This window comes from Saccopteryx bilineata, chromosome 3 (genome assembly GCF_036850765.1).
Source record: "Saccopteryx bilineata isolate mSacBil1 chromosome 3, mSacBil1_pri_phased_curated, whole genome shotgun sequence".
Taxonomy (NCBI): domain Eukaryota; kingdom Metazoa; phylum Chordata; class Mammalia; order Chiroptera; family Emballonuridae; genus Saccopteryx; species Saccopteryx bilineata.
In genome coordinates, this window is record NC_089492.1 from 99,902,860 (window position 1) to 99,930,531 (window position 27,672).

A 27,672-nucleotide genomic window follows, 5' to 3' on the forward strand; every position below is an offset into this window, starting at 1 on the left:
CAAATTATTCCAAAAATAAATCCCAGTTTTAATTCTTTAGGAGAAGCATTATTATTATACTTGATAATTTATCTTTTCTATATATCGGGAGCTTTACCTATTGATTTTTTTTTTTCCCTGAAGCTGGAAACAGGGAGAGACAGTCAGACAGACTCCCGCATGCGCACGACCGGGTTCCACCCGGCACGCCCACCAGGGGCGACGCTCTGCCCACCAGGGGGTGATGCTCTGCCCCTCCGGGGCGTCACTCTGCTGCAACCAGAGCCACTCTAGCGCCTGGGGCAGAGGCCAAGGAGCCATCCCCAGAGCCCGGCCATCTTTGCTCCAATGGAGCCTTGGCTGCGGGAGGGGAAGAGAGAGACAGAGAGGAAGGAGGGGGGGGTGGAGAAGCAAATGGGCGCCTCTCCTATGTGCCCTGGCCGAGAATCGAACCCGGGTCCCCCGCACGCCAGGCCGACGCTCTACCGCTGAGCCAACCGGCCAGGGCACCTATTGATTTTTTTTATTATTATTTTTTTACAGGGACAGAGAGTCAGAGAGAGGGATAGATAGGGACGGACAGCAGGAACAGGGAGAGATGAGAAGCATCAATCATCAGTTTTTCGTTGCTGTTGCAACACCTTAGTTGTTCATTGATTGCTTTCTCATATGTGCCTTGACTGCAGGCTTTCAGCAGATCGAGTAACTCCTTGCTCGAGCCAGCGACCTTGGGTCCAAGCTGATGAGCTTTTTGCTCGAGCCAGATGAGCCCGCGCTCAAGCTGGCGACCTCGGGGTCTCAAACCTGGGTCCTCCGCATCCCAGTCCAACGCTCTATCCACTGTGCCACCACCTGGTCAGGTTACCTATTGAGTTTTCTAAAAGATAACACTGAAATCATTAAGAAATTATTTGATCAAGTATGGCTTAATGAAAATAATGCAGATAATCTGTTCAATCAGAATAGTCAACTTTAAGGCAATACAGGGGAGGGAAGTTGGTCATGGTATGAACGAAACCAAATTAGTGATGAAGCTGAGTCATGGAAACATGGGATTCACTATATTACTCTGTCTATATTTGTGTATATTTAAAATGTTCTATAATAAAGGTTTTTTAAAAAGATTTAGAGAAAAGCAAAGAAAGAAAAGAGGAAAGAAAGCAGCCATAGGACATAGAGATGATATCAATACTAAAAAATTTATGATTTAGTGCAGGAAATAAGATGTGTACATAAATAAGTTGCAAGGTAGAAAACAGTAAGTGCTGTAAAGAAAGATAATGATAAAGAAGAGAGGGACAGCAATAAACTTGCTAGAAATAAAGTAGATGACAAAAGTGATAGTTAAACCATAGCGAAGAGATGGATTTAGTCAACAAATGGTATCAAGACAACCATTTAGTTCTTTGGGAAATAACATGGTTGGATCCCTCCTCAAAGTTTTGCATTGAAATCAATTCCAGATGGAGAAAAGAATCAAATGTAAAAAAATAAACTATAAACGCTAGAAGAGCCTGACCAGGTGGTGGTGCAGTGGATAGAGCGTTGAACTGGGATGCGGAGGACCCAGGTTCGAGACCCCGAGGTTGCCAGCTTGAGCATGAGCTCATCTGGTTTGAGTAAAGCTCACCAGCTTGAGCCCAAGGTCGCTGGCTCGAGCAAGGGGTCACTCGGTCTGATGTAGCCCCCCCCACCCCGTCAAGGCACATATGAGAAATCAATCAATGAACAACTAAGGAACTGCAACGAAGAATTGATGTTTCTCATCTCCCTCCCTTCCTATTTGTCTCTCCCTATCTGTCTGTCTGTCTCTCTCTCTCTCTCTCTCTGTCTCTGCCACAAAAAAAAAAAGCTAGAAGAAAACAGGAAAATGTTTTGTAACTTTCAGGTAAAAATGGGCTTTCTATAAGTCTGTCAACATAAAATGGAAAACTTTTGTATAGTAAAAACTACTAGAAATATTCATCAAAATAAAGGCAAAAGAGGATAAAATAATTGCTAATCCCCTAAGGAACAAAGCTCTTATAATTTAATAACAAAAAATGAAAGTAATTGAATGAAATATAGCAGGGAGTTACAAACTTTCTCCATTCATAGCACCCTTAGCACCTCAATAATATTTTCATGGTGCCCCCAGGCCAAAAGAAATACCTAATAGTTCCATTTATTAAGTAGTTAGATCCAAACAACCTAATAAGTATTTATGCCCTAACAACTGAGGAACTGTTTGAAAAAATAATACACATAAGTTGAAAGAAAAAATATTTTGATTTCATTCTTTAATAACCACAAATACGCACTAATGGGATGTGTGTGCCTGTTGGATATTTCCTAACTTCCCAAGACCTGGAATTGTTAGACTCCACACCCTCATTCCTGTTCCGTATTGATTTTCTCATGGTACTTGCTTTTTAATCGCAACAACTATCAAATACTCAACTTTGCAAAGATATATAGCGTCTTCGAAAGGAATGCAGTATAAGCTAATGTTGATAACTATAAATTACTTCAAGCTAGTAGTTCTCATAATATCTCACAGATGGTAAACATCTTTGTGTTTCTCTCCCAGAAATAAAATATCCCGCAGAGCTTTGGCACATACTTTGGGAACTGTAAATATTTAGCAAAGAATATAAACAAGCAATTCACAGATGAAATACAAATAGCCAATAAACATATGAAGACATGTTTAATTTCATTACTGTTTAAGGAAGAGCAATTAAACAATAATTTTTTTTAAAACACTGATTTGTACAGATTTATTTCTTAAAAATTAGTAGATAGGACCCATCTAATAACTAGGTAAGAAAACAATATTCTCATTCATCATTGGTGGGAACATAAATTGTCACAACCTTTTTCGGGAGGTGACCAGCAGGACCATCTTATTGCACATACAATTTTTTTCCTACACAGCAGTCTCCTCTGGAGTGGAGCAAAGGAGTGGCTTGGAAGTCTGGTAGTTGGTATCAAAATGGAAAACTTGCACTTTCTTCAGTCTTGCAATACCCACTTCCAGGAATTGATCTCGCAGAAACAGAGGTATGGGCAAAGATAAAAGATGCCTGAGGATGATCTTCAGTAGCACTGACTCTAACAGGGAACTTTAGAAACAACCAGTGCCAGGCCCAGCTGAAAAAATTATGGGATATTCCTACAAGTATCCCATCACATAAAGCCAAACTGTACAGCTATTAAAAAGAATGTTGTAGACTTACATAGACCGACATAAAAGTATCTCTAAATCAGGGGTCCCCAAACTTTTTACACAGGGGGCCAGTTCACTGTCCCTCAGACTGTTGGAGGGCCGGACTATAAAAAAAACTATGAACAAATCCCTATGCACACTGCACATATCTTATTTTAAAGTAGAAAAACAAAATGGGAACAAATACAATATTTAAAATAAAGAACAAGTAAATTTAAATCAACAAACTGACCAGTATTTCAATGGGAACTATGCTCCTCTCACTGACCACCAATGAAAGAAGTGCTCCTCTGGAAGTGCGGCGGGGGCGGATAAATGGCCTCGGGGCCGCATGTGGCCCGCGGGCCATAGTTTGGGGACCCCTGCTCTAAATAGTATGATCCCATTTTAACTGATACCAGATTATTAATAGTGGGGGGTGGGATTTTTCAGTTTTTAATTTGATTTCTTTGAATGGGTTCCTATTGGCCAAATTTGGGACAATTTTATTTTTAAATTTATTTTTATTTTAATTAATTTTTTTATTTTAAGGGGTTAATTTTTGTTGCATTTTTATATAATTTAGAAAGTTTTACAGTAAAAAATGCATTGCTTAAAAAACACTTTTGCCTGACCTGTGGTGGCGCAGTGGATAAAGCATCAACCTGGAAATGCTGAGGTCGCCGGTTCAAAGCCCTGGGCTTGCCTGGTCAAGGCACATATGGGAGTTGATGCTTCCAGCTCCTCCCCCCTTCTCTCTCTCTGTTTCTCTCTCTCCCTCTCTCTCTCCTCTCCAAAAATGAATAAATAAAATTAAAAAAAAAAGAAAAAAAAAAAAAGAAACCCAAAACAAATAAACAAAAAACTCAATAAATAAAATTCTTTAAAAAAAAAAACACTTTTTTTGGGGGGGGGAATAATTATAGCCTCATAAAAGTTGCAAAAACAGTAGAGTTGTGCCCTGGCCGGTTAGCTCAGTGGTAGAACATCAGCCCGGCATGTGGATGTCCTAGGTTCGTTTCCGGTCAAGACAAACAGAAGAAACATCCATCTGCTTTCCACCTCTCCCCCTCTCACTTCTCTCTCTCTCTCTTTCTGTCTACCCCTCCTGCAGCCATGGCTTGGTAGCAGTGAGTTGGCCCTGGGCACTGAGGATGGCTCCATGGCCTCTACCTCAGGCTCCAAGAAAAGATCAGTTGGAGCAACAGAGCAATGGCCCCAGATGGGCAGAGTATGGCGTCTTAGTAGGCTTGCTAGGTGGATCCTGGTCGGGGCGCATGAGAGAGTCTGTCTCTGCCTCCCCTCCTCTCACTGAATTAAAAAACAAAACAAAACAAAAAACCAGTAGAGTTGACTTTTCACTCAGCTTCCCCCAATTGGGACTTCTTATATAACTGCAGTGCTATAGCAAACCAGAAAACTGACATAGGTAACCTACTGTCACCTAGGCTGCATACCCTATTCAGTTTTGCCATTTTTTTTACATGTATTCATTGTGTGTATGTATGTGTGTGCACATGTGTGCAATTTTATTCTAGGCATGGCCTTATGTAGCCACCATCACAAGAATACAGACTGTTGTATCATCACAAAGGAAGAATGCATTATTTTTAGAGTCAGAAACAATAAAAGTGCCCTGGCCGGTTGGCTTAGTGGTAGAGCATCAGCCTGGTGTGCAGGAGTCCCAGGTTCGATTCCCATCCAGGGCATACAGGAGAAGTGCCCATCTGCTTCTCCACCCCTCCCCCTCTCCTTCCTCTCTGTCTCTCTCTTCCCCTCCCGCAGCCAAGGCTCCATTGGAGCAAGGTTGGCCCGGGTGCTGAGGATGGCTCTGTGGCCTCTGCCTCAGGCGCTAGAATGGCTCTGGTTGCAGCAGAGCAATGCCCCAGATGGGCGGAGCATCGCCCCCTGGTGGGCATGCCAGGTGGATCCCGGTGGGGCGCATGCAGGAGTCTGTCTGACTGCCTCCCCGTTTCCAGCTTTGGAAAAATACAATACAAAAGGGAAAAAAAAAGAAACAATAAAAGCTAAATAATTTTCTTTTGATCATGTATTCTCTAACTCCATACTCAGTACTGAAATTCACATACTAATCTTTGGGACAGGTAGCAGTGTGGTCTTTTTCAGTAAGAGATAGAAATTTAAAAAAAAGGAACTTTTCAATGCATTAAAGAAGATGTTAGGATTTTCCAAGGCTTCTTCTGGTCTCTTCCTTTGACTTTTCAGATCTGTGCCCAGTATGGGTTGGAAGACAGGTCAGAGGAGAGTCCCACTGAGGGCAGAGAGGCTGGCCACAGGGAAGGTGGGTAACAGCACGCTTCAGAACTGCAGTAATATCACCAGTGCTGTCCCTTCAGCAAGCAAAGCCACAGGAAATGCAAAGTTAATGTGCTAATTTGCATTTTCCAGACTTTAGAGATCCTGTAAAATCTGCCATATAAAAGAGTTTGACCGACAGAAAACTGTTTGGCGTTCTGCATCTGGCCTTCAGGCTGGTAATGCATGACTCCAAGCTGCCCAGTGAGGGGGTTTGGGGAGCAGGCCCTGGAAACCTGGCCCTGGCTGGAGCCAGCCTTGGGAGTCTGCCGGCTGACAGCACATTGTAGTAACAGAGTCCCCTTTCTGAAAAATGAACATGGAAATTTTTTTTTGACTTTTTGGGTTGCAGCTTATTTCAAAGACCATCAAAGTAAACAAAAGGAAAAGACTGTGAATCTTTATAAGTCAAGAAGTGACAACTGTTTATAAAGCAACAGTTTATATTTTCACATGGAGGAAGGAAAAAAATGATTCCTCTAAGTCCCTAGGAATGGAGATTTGGGTGGTTCCTCCCTCCCGCCTCCCCCAGTTTGTTTGTTCATTTGCCATTCAACACCTCCAGCAGCGAGGTCCAGGAACATCTGCTGCATCCATTTTACGTGGAATTACAGAAGTCTGCAGGAAGGCTGGGATCTGTGGAACAAACCAGGCAGTGTCTAAGAAGCAAAAGCCTCTGCAGCCCTTCTTGATAACTGCCTTCCACAATCGTGCTGAGGTATGTGCCCAAAGACACATGGGCAGGCTGCATGCAGTAAGGTCACTCCAAATCTTGAACCCTGTTTCTTACTAGGGCACTTCTGGTCAGAAAAAGGTGATTTCACAAGGTCTTACTGAAACAAAAGGTCAGTGAAACCAATCCTTATGAACTTCTCTCTGATCCCTGAGAGTGACCAAAAAACCCTTTTCACTTACGACTTTTCCTGGTTAAGCTGACGGGAAACTCTGGACAATCATCATGGATAAGCTTCTAACTGGATTTTATATCTGTTTATAAGACATAGTTCAAAATTATGAAACTAGATAGCATTAAAATAATAATCTAAAAGGTACTTTTTACATGGGATGCCATGTTAATTAATCATGTGCTTTCCAGTCTATTATAAAGATTCCGTATTACTTCTACTTATCCATTAAGGCCCAGCTCATCAGCTCCATCTGTGAAGTGCTCCCTGACAATTCTAGGTTGTGGCAATCTCCCCACCCTTCCATCCCATAGTATTTATTATCTGAACCACTCATTTGGCACCTAAGATATGTTGCTTGATTGCTATTTATCTTTTTATGTAAACTATGTTGTTTTATCTCCTACTGAGCCTTACTGGAATGCAAACGTTTGTTGATTTGATTTTAAATTTAAGTCAATTACCATGTGGGCTGAGATAAACAGTACTTTCAAGGCAATAGTTAACTCAATAGTGAAAGTAAACACCAAGGCTGCTTGCAAATGGGATGGCTTACAAAGATGACCAATGAATGCAAGTCCTTGAGACTGGAATATATTCGTGGTGTGGGCCATCAGCCTCCTTTTCCTAGCCTACTACTAACATATCATGTTATCTACATGAATTCATCATCCTCCAAGCTCATCTGGAGGAAACTCATAATCTTCCCTCTAAAGCTACTTCAGTTCCAACACTAGTGCCTCTAATGAAATCATTTCTCCCAGGAATTGTTAAGTTTATTTGTGGAGTAAATGGCTGAATGAAACAATGACTCTCTTGAAGTAACCATCCATAATCCACTTGGCCTGTCCCCTTATACTATATTGCTGGAAGGCGATGAGGATGAGATTTAGGAAAGTTCTAAGAGAAGTAGTTTTTGCCATAAACAAGCCCTTTCGGCCATATACTGGGACTGAACGCTTTGGGACAACAGGACATACCCACTTGATTCACTCTGAGAACCAGTCCTTAGACTGGTAGTTCTAAAACCGGGGTGATTTTACCCCCAGGAGACATTTAGTATTGTCTAGAAACATTTTTGGGTGTCTCAAATGGAAGGGGATGCTACTGGCATCTAGTGGGAAGACGACAGAGATGCTGGTAAACATCCTACAATGCGCAGGGCAACTTACCCAGCCCAAACTGCCAATAGTGCTGAGCTGGAGAAACCCTGGCTTACTGTAAGAGCCCAGGCTTTGCTGTCAAGCCCTAGCTGGTAACCTTGGGAAAGTTATATAACTTCTCTGAACCTTAATTTCCTCACCTATAAAATGGAGCTAATAATATAACTCATCTCATTAGGTTATTGTGAAGTCTAAAAGATAATTGATGTGAAAAGTACTTGCAATTACTCTTTTAAAATTAGTCATCCTTATTAACGGATGCCTCATGTGTGACTTGAACTTTTCAGTGCACTTCAGGCACTTCTTGGTGTTGGTGTAGAAAGGAGGCTTACCTTGCCCCGCTCTATTCCTCCGGGGTATCTCTGTTCTCCCGGTTCTGAGTTATTAAGTAGGTTTCTTACTCCTCGGTAGTACCTGCTTGTGTCCTTTCTTTGGCAGTTGTTTTTGCTTAGCCACTGGACTTCTCCTTGTTGTAGTAATGTTCCTTAGCAACACTTTTTTTAGCGGTCTCTGATGATTTTCCCCAAAACTTTGTTTTTTGACTATTCATCTTACTATATAGCTCATAACAATGACAAGTGTGTGGCAGGGATAAATTAATGATTATCCCTCAAGTGCTTTGAGAAGTATCAGTATAGTACTTGTTATCAAATTTGCCCCTTTTTGTCATAAGCTAAATTTGCTGCCTTTATGCTCTACCTCTAAGAATAAGTTGTGCCGTTTAGTGTCTCAGAAGAATAATTCGGTAACCCTTGAAGATATTAGCTCTGTTAGTTATGGACCTCGAGAGGTTTATCCTTGATACTCTTTCCAATAGGGCATGCTCCATAAATTCACATGTCCAGAGGTAGAATTTCCAGCTCCACTATCCTACCTCAGAGAGGAAAACACTTCAAAATAAGCTAAGAAAGCACATTCTTTATTTCTCTAAACATTTCCTGAATAACACAAATCAGGTTAACACTTTAACAAATACGTTAGCTTCCATCCATGTCATTTGTTGGGTGAATCTGGCCAGTTGGCTTGCATTTTATTCAAAGGAAGCAAAGCCTTTCCTGTGTATATTAGTCACATAAAATGGATATTTGGATATTTCATATAGCAAAGCCTTATGGGCTTATATTGTAGTCTTCTCTGAAAGGTATATGAAAATGTATGCACACATTTAAAACTCCATAGATGCTTAATTTTTTTTAAAAAAGGAAATATAGCAGCCCCAATCTTCTTGAAATTAATGGTGAACTCTTTAGTAGAATGAATCAGTCTCCAACAGGCTGAATCTTAGCTTTCAAGAAAATAGAAATTTACTCAGAAACCTTTGAAGTGGCAAAGAAGAAAGAGGGAGCTTTCTCACCTGTTCCACAGGAATGCCTTTAACATGGGAGATTAGAGGCCTTTTTACCACTGGATGAACAAAGGGAAAGGCTGAGCTCGTCTTAGCGCTGTACGGAAGCGAGCAGAATGCTCACCAATAGGGAACTCTTGGTCCATAAGGTTAGCAGACTAGGAGCATGTAATCTTAGGGAAATAATACACGGTCCCTACAGGTAGGAGAGCAGTCTTTAATCAAGGGGCTTCATTTTTTAAAAATTATTTAAATGGCTTTTTATGGAATACGACAGACTTGAAGGCCAAGCCGAGCTATTAAAGCTGACTTTTTGGAACTCTGATGTATTTGTCTAATGCTAGGCTTTTTAACCTCAGCATTGTTTTATTCTATTTTATTATTTATTTGTTGAGTTTAGAGAGACAGAGAGGGGAAGGGATGGAAAGAGGAAGACAGAGAGAGAGAAACACTCACTTGTTGTTCCATTTAGTTGTGCATTCATTGGTCGCTTCCCAGATGTGCCTTGAGAGGGTGGCGTTTTGGGATGATGCTCTGACTGAGCTAACTGGCCAGGGTTTCAACCTCAGCACTACTGACATTTTTGGCTAGGGAACTGTTGTGGGTCTTGTCCTGTGCATTATAGGATTTTTTCAGCATCCCTAACCTCTACCCACTGGATGCTGATGGCACAGTGCAAATTATGACAACCAATTATATCTTCAGGCATTGACAAATATTCCCCATGGGGGAAAATGGCCTGGTTAAAAACCACTACACTAGGCATTCTAATCTATTATATATACTGATACTGAGTAGTATATCTACTTTGCGGAGGGGATACTTAGTCTAGTTTATGTTCTTAAGAAGCTCCTGATTCATTCATTCACTTGGCAAATATACTATCCATTGAACACTTGATTATGTCCTATTCACAGATGGTAAACATCATGTACCAAGGCCCTGGGGCAAGATAAAGCCTGGGTGTTACAGGGAAGTTCATGGGGTTAGGGTTGAATGAAAAGAGGAAAGTGGTATTAGATGAGGATGGAGAGTCAGGCTGGTCAGGTCAGGTCAATATGGTGCTTATAAGCTTGTAAGATGTTTGGATTGATTTTAAGTGTGATGGAAAATGACTAAGAGGCTCTAAGCAGGAAATTGAGTTAGTCTCATCTATGTTTTAAAAAGGTCCTTCTGCCTTATGCAAAGAATAGAATGAAAAGGTTAAGAGTCTAAGCAGGGAGGCCAATGTGGCTTGGACAGGACAGTGGCGTGTAGAGACTGAGAGCCTATACTAGTGGATTGGACACCAAGCTAGAGAAAAGGTAGGAATCAAAATTTGACATGCAGTTTCATCTTGAGAAACTGGGTGAATGGCAATGCTGTCTACTGGGCATGGGAAGATCCGTGGAGTACCAGGTGTGTGGCAAGGCCAGGATGTGGTATTTGCTCTCCTGGTCCAGTGGAGGTGCAAGTAAAGATAATTTCTACTTTCTAGGACTTTCTGATTTACTTGAGGAGACAGCATACAAGTACAATACAGTCCCATCCTCTGTGGGAACAGGGTCTAACCAAGCCAGTGACTGTGGTGAACATTGTATATATTTATAATAAAAATTACAGAGCAGGGAATACTTAGTAGGCAATTTGTAAATAGCTTTTTTCTCTCTATTTTATTTCTTACCTTGGCACAGATTTAGCAAGTTAAACAGGTTCTGTGCAATTCTACTAAATAAAATATAAACTTCACTTTAAAAAGTGCAAGGCCGTGCTCACTTTGACAGCACCTATATTAAAACTGTAACAATAAGCGTCGGCCTGGTGTGCAGAAGTCCCATGTTTGATTCCTGGCCAGGGCACACAGGAGAAGCGCCCATCTGCTTCTCCACCCCTCCCCCTCTCCTTCCTCTCTGTCTCTCTCTACCCTTCCTGCAGCCAAGGTACCATTGGAGCAAAGATGGCCTGGGCACTGGGGATTGCTCCTTGGCCTCTGCCCCAAGCGCTGGAGTGGCTCTGGTCGCAGCAGAGCGACACCCCAGAGGGGCAGAGCATCGCCCCCTGGTGGACAGAGCATCACCCCCTGGTGGGCGTGCCGGGTGGATCCCGGTCGGGCGCATGCGGGAGTCTGTCTGACTGTCTCTCCCCGTTTCCAGCTTCAGAAAAATTAAAAAACTGTAACAATAAGCTTGGCCCCTGCTCAAGGATGACATGCAAATTTGTGAAGCATTCCTCCATTTTTTTTTATTGCCCAGGAGTAAATTCAGCATAAAATAAGTGCTAATAAAAGTATTAAAAATTAAAATATCAACAAATGAGAATTACTGTCTAGTAAACTATGCACAAACGCACAGGATTCAGTTGATAAAAGATTTAAGTTAGGTGGGACAAAGGAAAGGCTCCCTTTCTGAAGAACAAGGAGTGTTATTGAGGATAAAGACAGATAAAGAGAACAGGGTGGATTTGAAATTGCATACATACAATTGGTACTTAACCCTCCATGACCACTTGGGTCTTCTTATTTCTCACATCTCCAAATAATTTCAGTGAAAAAACGTAAGATATTCAATTTTTTCCATAGGATTACAGTTATGAAGGTAGGTGTGTGTGTGGGGGGGGCGGTTAGCCACGACATAGTGGGAGAATACAATGAGAAAGCATTAAGCTTACACACAATAGTTCTTAATACTGGAGGAAAATGAGGCCAACACACAAACCATCAAGGTTCCCAACGAAGTTACTAACTAAAACAAGAAATTAAGATTCCCTACATTCCTATGGAAAAAATGTTGTAGTTCCTCAAAAAATTAAAAATAGACAATAGCCAAAAGATGGAAGCAACCCAGTGTCCACTGAAAAATCAATGAGTAAACAAATATAGCATATACACCAGGGGTCCCCAAACTTTTTACACAGGGGGCCAGTTCACTGTCCCTCAGATCTTTGGAGGACCGGACTATAAAAAAACCTATGAACAAGCCCTGGCTGGTTGGCTCAGCGGTAGAGTGTCGGCCTAGTGTGCGGAGGACCCGGGTTCGATTCCCGGCCAGGGCACACAGGAGAAGCGCCCATTTGCTTCTCCACCCCTCCGCTGCGCCTTCCTCTCTATCTCTCTCTTCCCCTCCTGCAGCCAAAGCTCCATTGGAGCAAAGATGGTCCGGGCGCTGGGGATGGCTCTGTGGCCTCTGCCTCAGGCGCTAGAGTGGCTCTGGTCACAACATGGCGACGCCCAGGATGGGCAGAGCATCGCCCCCTAGTGGGCAGAGCATCACCCCATGGTGGGCGTACCGGGTGGATCCCGGTCGGGCGCATGCGGGAGTCTGTCTGACTGTATCTCCCTGTTTCCAGCTTCAGAAAAATGCAAAAAAACAACAACAAAAAAACCTATGAACAAATCCCTATGCACACTGCACATATCTTATTTTAAAGTAAAAAAACAAAACGGGAACAAATACAATATTTAAAATAAAGAACAAGTAAATTTAAATCAACAAACTGACCAGTATTTCAATGGGAACTATGAGCCTGCTTTTGGCTAATGAGATGGTCAATGTACTCCTCTCACTGACCACCAATGAAAGAGGTGCCCCTTCCGGAAATGCGGCGAGGCGGATAAATGGCCTCAGGGGGCCGCATGCAGCCCGCGGGCCTTAGTTTGGGGACCCCTGATATACATACAATGGAATATTATTGAGCTATAACAAGGAATGATATTTTCACACAGGCTACAACATGGATAACCCTTCAGAACATTATGTGAAGAGAAATAAGCCAGTCACACAACACACAAAAATATCATATGACTTCACTTATATAAAGTATCAAGGATAGTCAAACTCATAGGAACAGAAAGTAGGATGGGGGAAAGAAGAAATAGGGACTTCCTGCTTAATGGGTATATAAGTTTCAATTTTGCGGGATGAGAAAGCACTGGAGATTGGTTACACAAGTGAATATACAGGGGAGGGCAAAAGTAGGTTGACAGTTGTGAGAACATGAAACAGAGTTTATTCTTATATTATTTATTTGTATTACAACTGTAAGCTTACTTTTGCCCTCCCCTGTATTTAATGCTACTAAAAATGACTAAAATGACCAGACTAGGTGGTGCTGCAGTGGATAGAGCGTCGACCTAGGATGCTGAGAACCCAGATTCAAAATCGCAACGTAGCCACTTGAGCCCAGGGTCGCTGGTTTGAGCAAGGGGTCACTGGTTCATGCTCTCCCTCACTCCCCATCAAGGGAGAAGCAATCAATGAACAACTAAAGTGCTACAACTATGAGTTGATGCTTCTCATCTCTCTCCCTTCCTCTCTCTCTCTCTTTCTTACAAATAAATAAAGATTAAAATGGTAAATTTTATGTGCATTTCATCCCATTTAAAATTTAAAAGATGTCTTATATTCAAGTCACCAATATTTAATATTGTAATATTGTATCTGGCATCATTTCTGAGATATGTGTTAAATTCTCTGATTATAGAGGTCCTCAACCTATTAAAAAGCCTTGTGAGCCTGACCAGGCGGTGGCGCAGTAGATAGAGCGTCGGACTGGGATGCGGAAGGATCCAGGTTCGAGACCCCAAGGTCACCAGCTTGAGCGCGGGCTCATCTGGTTTGAGCAAAAAGCTCACCGGCTTGGACCCAAGGTCGCTGGCTCCAGCAAGGGGTTACTCGGTCTGCTGAAGGCCCACGGTCAAGGCACATATGAGAAAGCAATCAATGAACAACTAAGAAGTCGCAATGCACAACGAGAAATTAATGATTGATGCTTCTCATCTCTCCGTTCCTGTCTGTCTGTCCCTGTCTATCTCTGCCTCTGTAAATAAATAAATAAATAAATAAATAAATAAATAAAAAGCCTTGTGATATAAATGTCTAATCACAGCGTTGTATACCTGAAACCAATATAATATTGCACATTGACTATAATTAAAAATTTAAAAAGCCTTGTGGGTGAACTCCACATTCACTTAAGAGTACCAACTGGTATTGTGAGACTACATTAATTAGGTGCCCTTAGAATCTGATTTTGACTTCTTTTAATCCTTAAAAAAATTAGCATCAGGTGCTAATTAAAAATAGCCACGTCTATCATTAGAGGCAAGCTATAAGGCAGTATTAATTGTAGAGAAAGGAAACTCTTCCAAGTGGCATTGGGACTGGAGTGAATGAATAGACTGTAATAATCTGTTTTATTGCTTTTCTAGTGTCCACTGCTTTTCCAGTCTCTCTACTACCATGGCGGGAGGCAGGGAAGGGAGATACAACCAGCACACACTGAATTCTTAAACAAAGTTTAACTTTTTAAGACTTTCTCCACTGCAGACTATTTTAAAAAGTATTGTGCTTACCAGAGAAAATATGGTTGAGACTACCATTATGATCAGTATGTCTCTATAAGTCATCTTGAGGAGGTATAAAAGTTTGTTTCACGTCATACACTGCTTCTGGACTTTAAACTCTACCTCCCATACAGTATCTACTTTCTCTTTGATCACAGCTAAACCCTGTCAGTATTTTAGCCCCTTTCATTATCCCCACTCCACACCACTCTTTTTCAACCTGTTGATAACTTTATCTTTCATTTGGTTATGCTGAAATCTGTTCAAAACTTCACAAATTCACCAACTCAACTAAATTTCAAGATAGTCCTTTTCTGCTCTTCTCCATCCTCCCAATATTTACCCAACCTAATACCACAGGTCAGAAAACCTATTGGCTCTAACTCACTTGCTTTCTTCTCCAGTTCACTAAAGCAGGGACACCTCTCCCAATACATTTAGGTGTCCAGCTGTAAAACCGAAATAAAATTTTCCCTCCACTGCTCTGGATGAGGATGTCATAGGACTGCCGACCCCCTTGATCCATATAAGATGTGTCATGCACAATTATTGTTCTCTCTGTCCTGGTTTCCCACGACTCTTACTTCATGCCCCTTGATCTCGACTACAAAACACTGTGTTACTAAACATACTAAACAGCTCACTCAGTCTCCTGCTTCCTCCACTCCTGCCTTTGGTCAGTCTTGCCAGCTGCCCTTTAAACTTGGAAGAGTCTCCCCTTGCATCTGCCAAGATGCTATTTCAAATGCTTCCTCCTTATTCATGTCTGCTTGCCCGCTCTCCACACGAATGACCAGGAGCACCCTTCCGAAAGCAGAAGAAGTGAATGATGAAATGAAACCCAGAACACTTTTTGCCCATTAAGTATTTGAGCTTAGTAATGTCAAGATTGTCTTATTGCCTTTCATGGTCCCTTAACTTCAGTGGCAAATAACTGGGAGACGTATAATATTCATTACTTGGGGAGTAAATCTCTGTTACCTCCCGGACTTGCCACAACAATCACTTGTATCTTACGTAACTCCATTTTACACATTGCATCCTTCTCTTCCACTTGTAACCAATGTTTCCCACACTTGCCTCATCATCAGAATCACCTGTGTTGCTCGTTAAAAAGGCTGATTCTGGGGTCCTACCTCAGATTCACACAGCCAGAATTTTCAGGAAAAGAGCTTGGGAATCTATTTTAAACAGTACCCCAAGTAACTCTTGAGTCAGGTAAGTTTGGGAAACATTTGACAGTCTATCAAATCATTCTGTTTTTCTCAGTGTCTTAACAACCAGAGGTCTGAAGGTATATAGCCAAATGGCCTGAATTAGGATTTAGTCATGAAGATTCCACCTACTCTAGCCATGATGATAATCTGACTTAAAATTAATACTATGTGATTTTATATTCTAATCTTTCTGCTTTAGATTTGTTGGTTATTTTTCCAAAGTCATATTATAAGATTCTGGTGATAAATTTATACTGCTTTCTATCCACCCAGTACTTAATTAGCACAGTATTGAGCATTTAATTGAAACTCAATTAAAACCTTACTGATTGATTGGTGCAGGCACCACCCAAATGAAAAATAGCCTAAAAACTTCATGTCCTAAGCCTACCTGAGCAGGAGAGCATTCTTCCCTCACCATCAGGTTAATGAGAAGGAGAATACAAGTTTAGGGTTTGCCTCCTGGCCTGAATGAGCAAGGCAATTATTCTGTGATTTGGCCAGATTTCTAGAAACTATTGTCATGTCTTGTCTGACTGGCTAGATTTCTCCTAATAAAGTCAACTTCCTTTCATCCCTCAAGGATTACTGCTTTGACCCTGTGTTCTTTCCACCATCATGCTGGGGAGATCTCAGAGTTAATGATTTGCATCTGATAGTGTATCATAAAAATTCAAGTAGCAAGCCTGCTGCTCTCAGACAAGGACACACAGGAACATTGCTCAGGAAAAAATAGAAGTTTCTGTTGAACACTGCAAATGTTCAAGGACACTTCTTTTAAAACATACTTATTCAAAACATGAAGACCATTCTAGATTAAAATATAAATCACTTCTATCAATAGAAAGAAATGTAGGACCTTTCTCAAAAGTGAAAGATCACCAGTTATATAATATCCAGAAAAATAAAGTTGAGCAAACACTAGGAAGCCAATTTATTCAAAAGTTAACACTGAAAATAAGTTTCAATGGAAGGGTGTACCACAGCTATGTTCAATATTACACTTTTCAATAGAATGAACCCATTCTTCAGTTAAATAAAAGGCTTCAAATGTAAACAATGAATGGTCTGTCTGATGAGATTCTCCCTGAAACTGAGCAGACTTTTAAATCAATGCATAGACCAGGCTATTTATAAACTCTACTTCCCATCAACCTCAGCAGGAGATGTCAACTAACAATAACAAGCTAATGTTTTCCAGTAATCTTCCCTGTGCCATTTAATTGCCAGCACTCAGGCCAAGGTAAACTCAGCAGTAACAAAAGAGCTAACATCACAATAAAAGAACAAGATTAATGAATTTACATTTCTACTTTGAAGTGAATGCTGAAAACCGTGCACATAAGATACCCTTTTTCAGCCATTGGACTTTAATTGTGCCAAGTAGTTTATAGGGTGATTTGAAGGTAAAGTTTAAAAATATTCCTGTTTTTAATTAACTATAAGCTACAATCCTTGGGGAATTTTTTTTTTTTTTAGATAGAGAACATCCTCTTTGTAGTATTATAAAGTGTATAACTCCCCAAACTATCAAACACGATTTCTAAACCCTGACCACCATTTCCCCCCCCCCATTGATTTAAGACAGACAGAAAGACAAGAGAGAAGGGAAAGAAGAGAGAGGAGCATCTACTTGTTGTTCCTCTTAGTTGTTCTACTTAGTTGTGCATTCATTGGTTGCTTCTTGTTATGTGCCCTGACCAAGAATCGAACCCATGACCTTGGTGCGCCAGGACAATGCAGGGCCCTGACTACTGTTCTTAAAGTTAACTGAAATACCACTTAACATGCCAAAACTGAAGTGTACAGCTTGATAAATTTTTATATATGCTTACTTATATAGTTTTTACTTGTAATAATCTAACTCAGCAAATGATACTATTACATAAGATTATTATTTAAATCATCATGTTTGTTTTGAAAAGTACATTATAATATTCTTTTGCATCAGTGGTTAAAAGTATTCTTATCTCTCCCACATTGACTTATATGTTAACAGTAGACATTGAGTATTCATAATATAACAAATGGAAGCACTCACTTTTTGTGTGTGTGTGTGTGGGGGGTAAAGAACCTTCAAAATATACAGTAACAATATGCTCTTAAGAAATTGGGGCCTGATCTGTGGTGTTGCAGTGGATAAAGCAGGGGTCCCCAAACTACGGCCCACGGGCCACATGCAGCCCCCTGAGGCCATTTATCCAGCCCCCGCCGCACTTCCAGAAGGGGCACCTCTTTCATTGGTGGTCAGTAAGAGGAGCACATTGACCATCTCATTAGCCAAAAGCAGGTCCATTGTTCCCATTGAAATACTGGTCAGTTTGTTGATTTAAATTTACTTGTTATTTATTTTAAATATTGTATTTGTTTCTGTTTTTTGTTGTTTTTTTTTTTTTACTTTAAAATAAGATATGTGCAGTATGCATAGGGATTTGTTCATAGTTTTTTTTATAGTTCGGCCCTCCAACGGTCTGAGGGACAGTGAACTGGCCCCCTGTGTAAAAAGTTTGGGGACCCCTGGGATAAAGCATCGACCTGGAACGCTGAGGTTGCCAGTTTGAAACCCTGGGCTTGCCTGGTCAAGGAACATGTGGGAGTTGATGCTTCCTTCTCCTCCCCCCTTCTTTTTCTTGCTATCTCTCCTCCCTCTCTCCCTTCTCTAAAATGAATAAAATTTTAAAATAAAATTAAAAAAATAAAAATGAAGAGAAAGGAAGAAAAACCAAAATGTGCTTTTGCTTCAAAGGGGAAAGGTCACTAACTCTAATTTTCAAACTTTTTGATTTTTTGTAAACTCACCCCTGAACACATCACCTCCTTTGTAAACAAAATGAATTAAAACTTCATAGTTTTTCCAACTAAATCTGTTTTACTGTCTATGCATAAAATCATTTTGGTCTGTTTTCCAAACCTCCATATACAGTTTGATCACCTAATCGTTAAGAAAGTTGACTATCATTTCCCTTTTCTGGTACACTGAGAAATCATTTGTCATTTCAGCAGCTATGTATATGTGTGAACTGTTAAAATATCTACTCCCCAAGCCAGTGATGGATTATAAAACCCAGACCCAGGATATACAACTTATCCTGGGTGTCTGATGGTTGAGATAATTTATCCCTAGGTGTTGGGTTTTTGTCACCACTCATCTAAACACATTCTCCAATCTTTAGCTGCCTGTTGTCACCTCCTCATAACATAAACTTCTTTCAAAGCAGGCTATGATGATGATATACTCAGCTAAACAAATGTGTACATATCAGGAAAAAGATATCTAAGAAACATAAACACTTTCTATATATAAAATAATTGAAAAGAGACCAATAGGAATTAAAAAAATATTTTTAAACAAAAATTATTTTTAAAAAGCTGCTGATCCAGTATTTAAATATGATCAGTAACATGAACTACCCTAACTAAAATAAATGACTGTCTAGTAATATTTCTGATAAACTAAACCTAAATAAGTTCAGAAGATTCATTTGTAATGAACACTTATGAAGAAAGGTAAATTTGTGTTCAGTTTTAATGTCAGAATTATAAAAACAAAACTCTAAAACAGTAAAGTTCAAATTATTGTGATTTCTTCTTTCATCTAGAAAAATCTCCCTCTTTTTTGTGTTTTATGTCACCAAAAGGGCCACCCAAATTGTATCTCAAAGTGGCGAAAAGGTCAACCTCTATTGTGGCATGAGTAGAGAGAGCACAGGTCCAATAAATATTTAAAATTTTCATTAGATTATCACAGAAACACATTTCTAATGCTACCAACAGGAAAACATAAAGAAAAAGAAGAAAAACACTATCACACCCTTCAGATTATTAAAAAAACAAAACAAAAACCCAGCATTATTCTAGTTTTTTTCATCCAACAAACCTTTATTGAGGGTTTGAAGGTCAAATGCTATAGAAGTGTCCTATTCTTATTCAGTATTATATTGGAGGCCCTAGCCAATGCAACAAGACAAGGAAATAAAAAGCACATCAATTGGAAACAAGGAAATAAAACTGTCTTTATTCATAGATGACATGATTGTCTAGCTTTATAGTAAAACCCCACAGAATCTATTTAAAAAAGATACAATAACTAATAAGGTTAGCAAGGTCTCAGAATATGAGATCAATATGTGAATATTAACTGTGTTCTCTAAAGATTAGCAATAAACACTTGAATTTGAAATCTAAAAAAAAAAACACAAAAAACCAACAACCCACTATCATTTCTAATAGTACCAAAACTCAGACATATCTTGAGATAAATCTAACAAAATATGTTTCAGATTCATCATCCAAGGATTGTGCAGGCATATATTCAGTAATCTTTTTCTGTAAAGGATCAAAAAGTAAATATATTTATAATAGATTTGCCCGTCATATGGTCTCTGTTGTAACTACTCAACTCTGACATTATATTGTAAAAGCAGCCATAGAAAATATGTAAACAAATGAGCATGGATATATTCAAATAAAACTTCATTTACAAATAGGAAGTAGATGGATTTAGTCTGTAAATCATAGTTTGCTAACCTGAGATCTAGAGGAATACACTTAGTGCATCTCCTTATTTACTATTGATTAAGGTCTCAGACTTAGAGAAGTTACTTTTGTGGGGTAGACACACAAATAATTTCTGTGCAATGGAACAGATAACTCCTTATAATTTGTTGGACATTAGATTGTCTTATATCTAATTCAGCAATCTTATTCTAACATTCTGTTAAATTGCCTATGAAGTCCATCGTTTTTCAGATACTTTTTAAAGAGAGTGAACAGGGGGGTGGGGTGGGAAGAAGCATCTGTTCCACTTAGTTGTGCACTCACTGACTGCTTCTCATACATGCCCTGGCTGGAGCTTGAACCCACAATGTCAGGGTTGAACTGGAGCCCTTGGGATCAAGCTGGGACCCCAGGATCAAATGGGGACCTTGGCACTCCTAGATGACTCTTTATCGACTGCACCACCACAGCATGGCTTGCAGATACTCTCTGAACTGATCATAACATATAACTGGTTCCCTTATTAGTTAGTGAGTTAAATAATATCTTTTACAGGTATTCATTTTATATTTGCCTGAAAGTAATGATTTTACCTTTATAAAAATTATACTTTAACAATGTCAATTCTCCCTCTATTGTTCTAAAGATACAATGCAATCCCAATTTAAAAAAATCAAGATTTTTATTGGCAATGCATTAAACCCATGTTTAAATTTGGAGAAAACTGGTATCTCTATAATATTCAGTCCTATCAAAAAACATGCAATATCCTTGGGTAAAACCAAGAAAACCAACAGAAAACACATTACAAAGGATCTTCACAAATGATATCATAACAAACGAGAGTCAGGTGATTGAGTACAGTAAAATACACAACTAAGGAGGACAGGCTCTGAAACCCTGTGGCTGCCGCTTTCTAGCTGTGTGACCTTGGGCAATTTACTTAACTTCTCACATTTCCAGCTTCTTCATTGTAAGACAGTACTCACTTTCTAGGTTTGCCATGAGGATTTAATGAATAAATGTAGGTAAGGGCACAAAACAGCATTTGACAAGAGAAAGTATAATATAAGTGATGACTAATAGTATTTTTTAACAAATGAATATATAGAAATCAATCATTTTCAATAGTAAAAACAGCACAAGTCAGAAGATAAAATATAAGAAAAGTGCTTATAATAACAGAAACAAGAAATATAAAAGAGAAATATGAAATCTGCATGAAAAAGCTTTAAAATATAATGCTACTGAGGAACATAAAAGACAAATGAATGGAAAAGCATACTGTGTTCCAGAATAGGACAACAGCATAATGAAGATGTGTACAGTTAATAATTTAATGTGATCCCAATTAAAAATAAACATAGTGACAGAATAAAGCATGGAGAAATTAGGAAAGGATTTAAAGTTTGTTGGGCACTGAAAAAGAAAGTAATGAAAGGGAATTAGTCTCCACCAAATTGTAAAACTTATTGTAAAGCTACTGTGAGCAGCTGGTATATAAACAGATAAACTGTCCAATGAAACAGACAAAAAAATATAGGAAATAAGAGCAACTACATTTGGAAATTTAGTGTGACAAAAACAACCTTTCTGTCAGGAGAAATAAGATACGTATATTTTTCAATAAATGAATTTGGGACCAAAAAAACTCTGCCATGCAATAGCTCTCTATTAATTTTTCTTATTCCCCTTGATAATGTTAAGTAATTTTCATAATAGTATTTTTAAACTTATAATAATAATTTTAAAAGATAGCTACTATTATTTAGGAAATTACACAATGACACCCACTATACTGGAAATTTGTACATATAACATCTCTATTTCTTATATCAGCCTTGCAAATTACATCTTATCAGTATTTTATAAATGGTTAAGCTTCAATTTTGAATTTAAGTGATTTGCCCTATGCCAAATATCTAGAAAGTATCAAAAGAGGATGTCAGCCCAGGTCTGCCTAGATCTAAAACCTCTAGCCACAAAATAATCCAGTTTGTCAATGAAACTCTAAGAATGAAGCAATAAACACAGTTCTAGATTATAATTTGTGCATACCAATTAGGGATGAGGTAACTATAAAGAAAACACAGTATCTTTTCTATGCTTTTTAGTTTCCAATGGTACATATACTGGGGTCTATGTTTTATTTATACTCTTTCATGGTAGCCGGGCATTTCAGTCGTTGGATGACACTGAAGGTGAATATGCCTTATACTAATTTATTCTTTCCAATAAAGAAGAGAGTTAAAGTGAAGCTAGAGTAAACTTGAACATAATTTTACACTGAGGAAAATTTTGTGACTTTTTATTTTCTATGTATAAGGTTCCAATGTGGGAAACCAAAAATCAGTACACCAAAAAAATATAACGTTGGTTATTTTGACTTCCCTCTGCTGGGCAGTAAACCTCTTGAACTTCTGTCTATTTTTGGAAATTGAGGTATCCCTTTAATCCTGTTACAAACTGCTGACAGCAGTAAAACAACAAAGGAAAGTCGGCACAGGGCCTGCTCCAGTAGTCTCCAAGAACAGAAATAAAGCAAAGCACAAGCAAGCAAAAGCATTTTGTAAGAGCATTTTGTGAAACTGGTGTCAGTGTTCACAACCCAACACAAGAAACGCCACCCAACTGCAAGCCAATTCAGACTAAAAGCGGCCCGCAAAGTTGGGTCAATGTAAAATTCCCAGAACCAATACTTACAGCATGGACAAAGCTGTACCTATAGAGAACAGAACAGAACAGCCTTTGTCTACATCTATCCTCTCCAAGAGTTCTACACATAATCAGCAATCTCTTTCCTACTATATGGTGAGAATAAAGATTCATAAACTTCCTCTGATGATATTGTTAGGTACAAAGGCTCTGCTGCAAGCCTTGGCCAGTTGGCTCAGTGGTAGAGCGTCGGCCTAGCATGCAGAAGTCCTGGGTTCGATTCCCGGCCAGGGCACACAGGAGAAGCACCCATCTGCTTCTCCACTCCTCCCCCTCTCCTTCCTCTCTGTCTCCCTCTTCCCCTCCCACAGCCAAGGCTCCATTGGAGCAAAAAGTTGGCCGGGGCACTGAGGATGGCTCCATGGCCTCTGCCTCAGGTGCTAGAATGGCTCTGGTTTCAACAGCAATGCCCCAGATGGGCATGCAGGGTGGATCCCGGTCGGGCGCATGCGGAAGTCTGTTTGCCTCCCCGTTTCCAACTTCAGAAAAAAAAAAAGCTCTGCTGCATACACCCCTAAAGACCTTTCTGATGAGGATTTGTTTTCTATAAGCAGTTGAGATCATTGAAACAAACTAAAAAAAATTTTTTAAATTTTTCAGTTACAGTTAACATACGATATTATATTAGTTTCAGGTGTACAACACAATGAGTAGACATTTATATAACAATGTATGAAGTAATCTCCCGACAAGTCTAGTACTCAGCTGATACCGTACATAATTATTACAGACAATTTTTAAAAATGAAAATAACCTCCTCTTCAAAAATGATCTCCTTTTTGCTCAATGCATTTTCTTTCTTTTTTTTTTCTTTTTAGGTAAGAGGAGATGTGAGGCAGACTCCCGCATGCACCCTGACCAGGATCCACCCAGCAACACCATCTTGGGCCAATGTTCAAGGACCAAGCTATTTTTAGCACCTGAGCTGACGCACTCAGACCAACTGAGCTATACTCAGTGCCTGGGGCCTCACTCAAACCAATCAAACCACTGGCCGTGGGAGGGGAAGAGTGAAAGAAGGGAGAGAGGGAAGGGAAGAGAAGCAGATGGTCGCTTTTCCTGTGTGCTCTGAGAAGCAAACCCAAGACATCCATACGCTGTGCTGACGCTCTACCTACTGAGCCACCGGCCAGGATCTATCGCATTTTCAAAGTTCTTTTTAATGCTAAAGCTGAAAACACTCAGAACTAATGTCCCTTCCCTCAAATGAACCTAGTGTTGGGATTTCCTAGGGTGCTCAAGACAATGATAAAGACCTATATTCTAAACATTCAGTCTTACGTAGTGAAGGCCACATGTTAAATTATTTCTATTCCACTTAGAAGCAAAACAACCAATATCTACTTGGAGTCAGTAGCAAGGACTCTGTTACTACCTTTCAGACAGAGGGCTAAATACCACAGTCAGATGCAGTTAGATGATCCTAACTGCTGGCATTCAGAAGAGCCCTTCCAGAGGCTCTGGCAATCCAGATATGCACAGCATGCTTCCCTCTGCCCATGTGAGAAGGAGAATTTGTTCTTCTGAGAGGACTAGAAAGTAGGGTGCACCAGAGTAAGTTTTAGATATACCAAAAAGGTGCAAAGATGGTGCAAAAAAATTTCTATACATTCTTTACTCAAGCTCCCTCCCAGCTACCATCTGATGTTATTATGGTACGTTTGTCACACTAAGAAAATAATCGCCACATTACTGTTAACCAAACTCCATACACTTTATTCAGATTTCACTAGTTTTCACCTAACACCCTCTTTCTGTTCCAAGATCCCATCCAGGTCCCCATGTTACATTTAGGTGTCATGTCTCCTTAAGCTCCTCTAGTCTATGACAGTTTCTCACACTTTTTTCTTGCTTTTGATGACCTTAACAGTTTTGAGGAGTATTGGTCAGAAATTTTTGTAAAAAGTCCTTAAATTTTAATTTGTCTGATTTTTTTTTGTTGTTAGACTAGGATTATGAGTCATTGGAAGGAAGACAACAGAGGCGACATACCATTCTCATATCATAACAAGGGTGCATGGTCAGACTTTTTATTTTTTAAAAAAAAATTAAGTGAGAGGTGGGAAGGCAGAGAGACAGACTCTTGCATGTGACCCGACCAGGATCCACCAGCAAGCCCTCTACTGGGCAATGCTGTGCCCATCTTGGGTTGTTGTTCTGTTGCTCAACAACCGAGCTATTTTAGTGCCTGAGGCTAGGCCATGGAGCCATCCTCAGCGCCTGGGGACAACATGCTTGAACCATTCGAGCCATGGCTGCAGGAGGGGAAGAGAGAGAGAGAGAGAAAGGGGGAAGGGGTGGAGAAGCAGATGGCCACTCCTCATGTGTCTTGACTGGGCTGACGCTCCACTGCTGAACCAACCAGGCAGGGCCTGGACCAGAACTTCTTAAACTTTAATGAGCATACAGGTCTACCGGGGAACTCATGAAAATGTGGATTTGGATTCAGCAGGTCTGGGTTGGGGTGCCAGGTTTCTGCATTTCTAACCAGTTCCAGGCAACGCTGATGCTGCTGGTCTGGCACTCCACTTTGAGTGACATGCTCTCTAGACTGTGCCTGTCCTCCTCTGGGAACAAGTGTTCACTACCTTCCCCAGCAACCTCTTCTACCTCTGAGGGGTCAGTCAGGGAAGAAAAAAATGTTTTCAACCCTCAAACCTGTACCAAATACCAAAAAATATTCACTTGACTACAAACTCTGAGGCAGACCTTTTGCTGTTATTTTTGGTTTTGATTTGTTTTAAACTAAACTGGAGATGTTTTTACGCGTTTTCTCCCAGCCCAACCTCTAACACACAAATACAGCCCACTTCTACCTTCTCGAAATGAATTTTAAAATAACTAAACTCATTGTGATTGATGCACTGGTATCTAACATAGAACTTCTGAAATGCATCTCCATTCATTCTGTGCTCTCCTCCAGGAGGGAGAAAGAGTAAAAATTAGAGCAACCACAAAGAAGGGAAAACTGAGACAAAGGAGGATTAACAAAGTAAATCATACATTTATCTAGAATACAGGGAGCGATCATTTTGAAATCCATTTTTAAAACAATATGGTCTTCCTCCTTTCATGAGGTTGAGGAGGTCTTAGGAAGGATTGAGCCTCACCACGCTTAGAGATTATAGGCTGAAGAAGGGCTCTGATATTCATGTTCTTCAGAAATCTACTACCTTGTACATTTTGACCTGGTTGGCATGGAGTATAGCGCATCTCTAATTCACCATCAGAGTTTTCTTTGAAGAACATGCACTCAAACTTCTAGCACCTTAATTATGCATACACACACGTACACACACACATACGATCAGTGTATGTTCAATCATAAATTTTAACATAAATCATTTCCCTATATCTCTGTTCTATAAATAAACATCTGAAAAATCAAACCTGATGATTAAATTTCCTCTCAAATAGACTGGTCATTAAGTACTGCTTTTTAGTACAAAACAGATTGTTAATTGGATTAGTAAATGTCTCATATACTTGAAAAAAATCAGTTATAAAAAAGGAAACTGAAACTTGTTTTAGAAACACGTTAGATATAAAAATTACTATGTAACCTGTAATCTGAGAAGAAAGGAAAGGCATAAAGTCTATTTGCTATAAATTGACTTAAACTTACAAGTAAAACCTGTCTTACCCTCTACATAAAAACAAATCTTTTTAAAAGGTTTAAGTAGTGAATAAGGGAAAAAATGTCAAACAGCGCATTTAAAATGTTGATTATATTGCTCTCTTTGAAGATGAACAAAGGTGATGGAATTTTTTGGCACTTATAAACTCTTCAAAGTCACAATTAAAAAAGAGAAAACATTAAATACATTTGATATAAACATAAGTCTCAACATCTTTAGTCCCCTTTTTGGAAATACGATTCTTAGGAAGTTAATGAAACTGTCCACCTCACCAGTAATTTTACTTTACTAAGATTAAAAAGGCATCCAAATAGGACAAGACCAAGGTCCTAGGGAAAATGGAGGCTCACCTATAATATAACAGATAGTTAATTGTTATACTGGATCAATATAAACATCGGTCCAATATTAAAGCATCTGACACCTGTATACACCTAACACTGCCCCAGAGTGCCATTACCCCCAAATATATAACACACATCCCTTCATTAATAAAAATAAGGGAGGATGAAGTAGGAAGGCAATAGTCTACCTTGATCTGGCAAAAGAAGTGAAAGAACAAACGGAGATGTCGACTTGCCAGGAGAAGAAGAAAAAGAAGAATGCTACTCTTGAGATTTCCAGCCTGAGTGATGTGTTTCCCTCCTATTCCCTTATTCATTATAGAATTACAATTTGTTCATGGTCAGGAATGGTTTCTTCCATGGCCACTGGTATTTAAAAGAGCTGTATTACACCTTGTCTGCACAGGGTCCTGGAGAAAGTCCGTATGTACTATGGAACAGAGGTTCTCAACCAGGGTAGGTTCTGCCCCCCCCCCCCGGACATGTGGAGTTTTTTTTGTTGCCACAGCTGGGAGTGTGGGTTCTACAGGCCTCTGTTGGGGAGATGCTACCAAACATTACGATGCACAGGACAGTCCCCAAACAAAGAAGTACCAGGCCCCTCATGTCAATAGTTCTGAGGTCGAGAAACCCTGTCATGGAAGGACAGGGTAGAAGGGGACAGAGATACACAATACAAAGAAATATAGTATAAGAATGTCATGAACAATAGTACGGTTTAAAATCGAAAGAGTTTTATTACTTATTTAAACTTTCCTTTAGATCCATGGGCTGATTTTACTACAGGCCTCTGTGGTGGCTGCCAAATTGTCTGGCTATTCTCAGCCAGACTGCTTTTCAACAGCCAGCTGAGTTCTCAGTCACTAAAATATGTGGGGTGCTCTAAATAAATCCAAGGGCTACACGACCAGCACACACGCTCTGCAATCTCAAAAAGGCTTCCTCCATACAAATGACCAAGTGTTACTTTTTCTCTATTAGACTGGCTTACCTAAAAACAAACAATGTTGTTTTCATGGGCTGGAGACCCACCAAACATAACAGGA

The 27,672-nt window shown here is 39.8% G+C and overlaps 1 protein-coding gene and 1 pseudogene across 2 annotated transcripts in view; one reads left to right on the forward strand and one right to left on the reverse strand.

The window, feature by feature from the left end:
• THADA (THADA armadillo repeat containing) overlaps window positions 1–27,672 on the reverse strand; it is a 360,995-nt gene that overhangs the window by 113,138 nt on the left and 220,185 nt on the right. The window lies entirely within an intron of this gene.
• On the forward strand, window positions 11,021–11,112 carry LOC136332776 (U6 spliceosomal RNA; annotated as a pseudogene).